This window comes from Corylus avellana, chromosome 10 (assembly GCF_965113065.1).
Source record: "Corylus avellana chromosome 10, dhCorAvel1.hap1.2, whole genome shotgun sequence".
NCBI lineage: Eukaryota > Viridiplantae > Streptophyta > Magnoliopsida > Fagales > Betulaceae > Corylus > Corylus avellana.
The window spans coordinates 10,846,510-10,853,017 of NC_142499.1; positions in this window are offsets into that span (position 1 = coordinate 10,846,510).

A 6,508-nucleotide genomic window follows, 5' to 3' on the forward strand; every position below is an offset into this window, starting at 1 on the left:
TTGTTTTGTTGAGAGAAAGATGTGTACTTCCAACAGCAATCGCCTAGTTATTTTAATGCCGAAAAATAATGCTTTATATGTAATAACTATCATATATGATCTACCCGAGATATTACCCCTTCTTAGCAGGGTTGATGATGTCTTGAGGGACCTGTAATACAATGCTGGTGCCCCGACCATTGTTCGCTACCATCCATAACACTAGCAGCCCGACCGAGTTTGACCTCGAGTGGCCCACGCTACTAATGATGTATGTTCTGTAGTGACCTGGCCATTAAGGTTGCGCCGGTCATGAAATAACCATTGGATCCAAGACCTATAACACATTCAGACACACACTAACCATAAAATCAAGCCTATATAGTAAGCCCGTGGCCATTATATCACACGTACCGTGTACCATGTGATATGACGCATCTTATCAACCAGTTATTAAAGCAGTTACTGAGTTGTACAAAAATATAGGCATGCTCATATCATACACGTGCTCAGTCAGCTGACATATCACATGTTTTTAAGGAAAGCGGTCGTAAGTGTTTACTTACCTCGTGCGCTCGCTTAAGTCCTCCGACATCACAAATCCTTACTATAATGAAATACGACACATCGTTATAAGCAGTACTAGAGAACTCTCTGAGTGACACAATAAGTTCCTACCTAGCAAAAGGGGTCGTCAAAACTCTAAACTCACATATTTGGGTCACTGGGCGTACGTCTTGCTCTCTGGGCAAACGCTCGGCCTCATGGGCGTACATTCGGCTAGAGAGTGGAAACTCTCTGCAAGAAGCTCCAAACATGGTCTGATGCTTCTAAGGTGTGGTATATCTTATTCTTGGCTCCTAATAGACACATGCAAGTACAAAACATGCTAACATGCAATCTTTAATGGAATCAAAGGCAAGTTGAAAGCTTTCCATAATCATTCTTGGTTTTGTTAGAAAATGGGTGCAAGAGTTTCTCAAAGCATCTTTAAAACTTGTAAGACTAACAAAGCAGCAATAACAACATAAAAGGCAGAAGGTAAATGTTAAGAAATTACCTTGATGATGGCAAAACTCCATAAAGGCTTCCTCATTCTTTCTCAAAATCACTCCTCACCTTAGGGTTAGGGTTTCTTGGTGTGAGGAGGGGCTGAAGGTCGAAGGGAAGGGTTTATATAGGGGCTTGTGGTTGTCGTGCCAAACACCCACCTAAATTAATAGGTAAATACATGGTACGTTTTACTCGCAACTACACAAGATCAAACGCTAGTATAATAGGCAAATACGAGATCATTCCCAAGAGGATTGGTAAATTATACTTATAAGTAATTTCCTATTTAATTAATAGATAAAACTCAATTGTCACAATTGAATTTAAATAAAGAAATAAAATAAAAGATAAACTAAAACTAAAAAGGATTAGGGTTTCGATATCCACCACTAATCATTCTCAATAAGATAACAATATGCCAATGCGCCTATCATATCGGTATATTTAATGTTTGCCAACCTAAGGGCATGGGTGTATACTCCTTAATAGGGGTGGGCAGATTAACCGTTACAGTTTAACCGACCGTCTACTGGCTTCGACCAAACCAATATTAACCATAACCGTTTAACCGATATTCTTATCAGTCCGGTCCGGTCCGGTCCGGTCTGGTTAACCATTTGTTATCGGTTAACTGTTTTAACCTATAAGAACCGGTATGGGGGAAGGTTGGTAACAAAACCAGTCTAGTTCAGTTGGTATGGCACTAGAGCACAAGGCTCAGATCCTCGTGGTTGTGGGTTTGAACCCCTATGGTTCTTTTTTTTTTTTTCTCCTCCTCCCACGTAGCAAACTATTTCTTCCTCTGTTTTTCTTTCTGTTCCTTCTCACCATTTCTTTTCCCAATTCCCACGCCATCCCATTTTTTTTTCTCTTTCCAGTTCTTGCAACATCCGTCCCCATCTGCTCTTACAGACCTCTCTTTTAGCATCAAAGATTCAATTTAGGTAAGAGTTTTTGCCTTTTGGTGCTTAGGGGTTAGAGAAGTAGAGAACACTAAAGAATGTGAGATTTATAACCGGTTAATTGGTTTAACCAAACCGTTTAACCGTGTACCGTTATAATCGATAATTTTGGTTAAAATTCTTATCGGTTCGGTATCGGTTAAGAAACCGTTTAACCGATCGGTTAATAACCGATAAGAGCCAAAACCGGACCGTTTTAATCGATACCCACCCCTACTCCTTAAGCTATAGATTTTCCTAAGCAACGAATTAGGCATGGGTGTATACTATAATTATTTTCTTTCTTAAAGGATTTAGCATGGGTGTATACTAAGTTGTTCTTTAAGAAAGAATAAATCTATAGAAATCGACAAACACACGGAACCTAGGGCATGGGTGTATACTCCCGGTTTTCCATTTTGATTAACCTAAGAACCCGTGAGGAATTCTTTTGTTACTCTATTAAGCCCAGGACTCAATCATCCAAATTGACTTAATTAACTAATCCATACCACATGCATATAATGGCCACACACATTCATATGAGGAATTCAATTAAACAAGAATTAATCAAGTTATATACACCAAAATATAATTATAGCAAAGGCGCCAATATTGAAATCCTAAAAATACATGAATAGGGCTTCAACCTATCCCTAATTAAAATATAAACTACATAACAAAATAAGAGGTGGAAAAGAAGAAAAACCCAAAATCCTCTTGATCTAGCCTTCAGTTCCTTTCCAAAGCTTGTACCTCTTTCTCCTCACTTTTTCCTAGAACCTAATAGGTCTATTTATAGGCCTAAATAAATCCTAGAACCACTAGTAAACCTAGAAAATTCGTAGGGTTTAGTTCCATTGCTTCCTCACTAATCTTCTCCGTAAGTGTTCCTCCACAAGCTGAATCAACCATCCCTTTGTTAGTATCATCTAAACCTTCATAGAAAATTTGTACCTGATCATCTTAAGGGATGTTGTGATGTGGGAACTTTAGAAGCAAGGAATTGAAGTGATCCCAGGCCTCAAAGAACAGATCTCCATCTCGTTGTTGGAACATTTGAAGTTCCCTTTTAAGTTATTTTGTCTTTTGAGATGGGAAAAACTTCTTCAGAAACTTGGTGGTTAATTCTTCCCAAGTATGGATAGAATCTGTAGGCAAAGAATTGTACCACAGTTTAGCATTATCTTTTAAAGAGAAAGGGAAAAGGACTAACTTGAGTCTCTCTGGAGTTAGGACTTGGATATGTTGCAACTTGCATCAATCAAAGAATTCTTTAAAATGCAAGTTGGGATCCTCAGTAGGTGTGCCTCTTAAGTGAGTCAATGCATTAAGGATTTGAGGAGAAATATAATAGCTGCCTTCCACCTCCGGTTGATATGCTATGCAGGAAGGTTGATGGAGGTTTGCTAGAATGAATGCCTGCTTCATCGGTCTCCACACCCGTGGTGGATTTGCCTCTAATGGTCTTGGCCCAATTGGATTCTCTTGCAAATCTTCCATCTCAATTTCTTCCTCTTCTTCTTTGTTTCTAGGTCGTTGTCGAATTGTCCGCTCAATTTTAGGATCGAGTGGAATAACAGTTGAGTCTTGAGATTGACAACCTTGCATCAACTGAATTGCTTCTTCAGTCAGGCAGATTCAGTGCTGCTGGTTCGGAAGCTCCTTGGAACTACGCTCGATCGCAGGTTGGTGCGTTCAATCACAATGCGCTCGATCGTACTCGACTGACAATTGATTGCAAGCACAAAATGCTAATCCGCAACTTGAAACAGAAAACAAAAAAGTTAGGAAAAATGAAAAATCTTTTTGATCTTTGATAACAACTAATTTTAAAATTGAAAATTAAAATAACACAACTAAAGGAAAATAATTCTAAACAAAATTCGCCGCAATCCCCGGTAACGGCGCCAAAAACTTGTCCAAATATCTACCTAAATTAATAGGCAAATAATTGTACATTTTCCCTGCAAGTGCACAAGGCCAACATAGTAGTATATGGTGCAAGTACATGATCATTCGCATGAGGATTGCTGAATTTTGCTTAAAAATAAATTCCTTAAGTAAAATAAAGATTGATTGTTTAAGTGATGATAATAAAAGGTAAGGCTTTGATATCCACCACTAATTATATTAAGCTAATATAACAATATGCCAATGCATCGATCATGTTATACATATCTAATGTTTGTCAACCTAAGGGCATAGCATAACTCCTTAAGCTATAGATTTCCTTAAGCTATAGATTTCCCTAAGCAACGAGTTAGGCATGGCGTATACTCTAACTCTTTTCTTTTCTAAGGGATTTAGTATGGTGTATACTAAGTTGTTCCTTAGGAAAGCATATACTCTATGGAAATCGACAAACACATGAGGCCTAGGGCATGGGCGTATACTCCCGGTTCCCCATGTTGATTAACCCAAGAACCGCGGTGTGGATTCTTTTGTTACTTTTATTAAACCCAAGACTCGGCCATCCAAATTGATTTAACTAACTAGTCCATACCACATGCATATGTTGATCAGGCACACATATATGAAAAATTCATGCAAGCAGGTATTAATCAAGTTAAATAGCACAACAAGATCATTACAAATGCGCCAATATTGAAATATTAACTAAACATAACTAGGGCTACAATCTAGCCCTACTAAATAAATTAGCTACACATAAAGTTGATGTGAAACATCTTCATGAAATAAAAGAAAAGAAAGGAAAAGAAAGGAAAAGAATAAACCCGAAACTTGAACTAGAAGAGCTCCAATTCTTCTCCTTCTCAAAGTCCCTTACTCTAGAGACTTAAAGGTCTATTTATAGGCTTTAGAAGTCCTTGAGAAGCTTGTAAATCTAGGAATTTCGTAGGGTTTCAAAAACCTATTACAATTGGGAGTTGGAAAACCCTAATATGGAAAGAATGACAATCTGGCCGCAGCTTTGATGTATCTCCTGCGCACGGGTGCGATCGATCGACCTCTTCTATTGTGCGCTCGTGGCCTGCTTCATGCTTCTTCTTCTGGTACTGTGCTCGATCGCAGTGTCAGGGGCTCCCATTTTCTCCATTTTCTCTCTTTGAGCCCAAATCTTCCAGATTTACTTCATTTTCTTCCAAAAGCCTACAAAAGTATGGAAAACACAAAAGGGAATTAAAATGACCTAATTAACTAAAACCAAAGGATTAAAACATGCAAGTTAAGGGCTGAAAATGTGAATATTTTAGCACTTAACACACCCCCAAGCTTACATATAGCTAGTCCCTTAGCATTACAAAGCTAACAATTAAATGGAAAACTAAAAACAAAAGGATAAATCCATCTTTCGTGAGATGTACGATTGCATTTAGCATATACAACAAGCCTTTTAAACCTCTAGGAATTCCCTAGAGGATGAGTGAAGTCTCATGAGGGTTTTCGAGAAATATTACCCACAAACATCATACACAATTCATGTTATTTCAAAAATTAAAGCATCACTTCAAGATCATGATTTTCATTCATTAGCGAGTTTAAAAAGATGAACTCCATCTTCACAATGAATTGGAATCTCAAAGTTCAATTACTTACAAAGGACATGATAAAACATCACAAGTTTGAAAACAGTGAAAAGTGAACTAACACAAAATTATGAGGCATTCAAGTATTTCCAATGTGCAATGTTTCCACATCTTAAAGTTCACTGAAATCCCTATTAGAATGAACAACAATGACATTTTTTTTTTTCATTTCTTCTTCTTCATCCGGTTGTGCAATGCTTGATTTCCTTAAGCTTTCTAATTGACCCATGTAGTGAGTGTTAAGTCAATGACTCCCAAACCAGATGGTTTTAGGGCATTAGGTGTACAGATACCCCTAAGGACCTACTAATTCGAGTCAAAAAGGCTACAAAACCAAACTAACCTTGACATTGATCAAATCCAAATTTTTCACCTTTTGACGTGAACACTCAATGCTTTGAGGCAAGAGGTCCAGTTACTCAGTGAAAGGCCATCAATGATCATTTATTTCACAATTTTTTTTTAAAATTTTTTTTTTATCACATATGTATATGCCAAAGTATCCATCTAATAAATCATCCATTTCACCCAAGACATAGAAACACACACATCAGACTTCATGTCATACCACACAAATTACGTGCTAATGTGCTTGTGTAAGATTAGATCAAACATGTGAATTCTCAACTGTCCTATGCAAGTAACCAAATTGAAAAACTCAATTATCAAGTCATGTGTTTAAAATTTTAAGCTCACTGATGAACTCAAGGCAAAATTCTTTTAGATCAACTTAAAATTTTAGGGCAAACATGAACATGCAATTTTTTTTTTTTTTTTTGATTTTTCACAAATAAAATAAAACTGGGACAAAATGTGTGTAAAGTATCCCCCATACCCCCAAACTTAAATGACACATTGTCCCCAATGTGTCTAAGTAAAGGAAAGAGTGTACCCGGGAGATGGACGAAATAGTCTTGGAAAGCATGGCTCATTGCACACCCCCAAACTTGAATTGAGGCACGCTTGTCCCTGCAAAACAAGAAA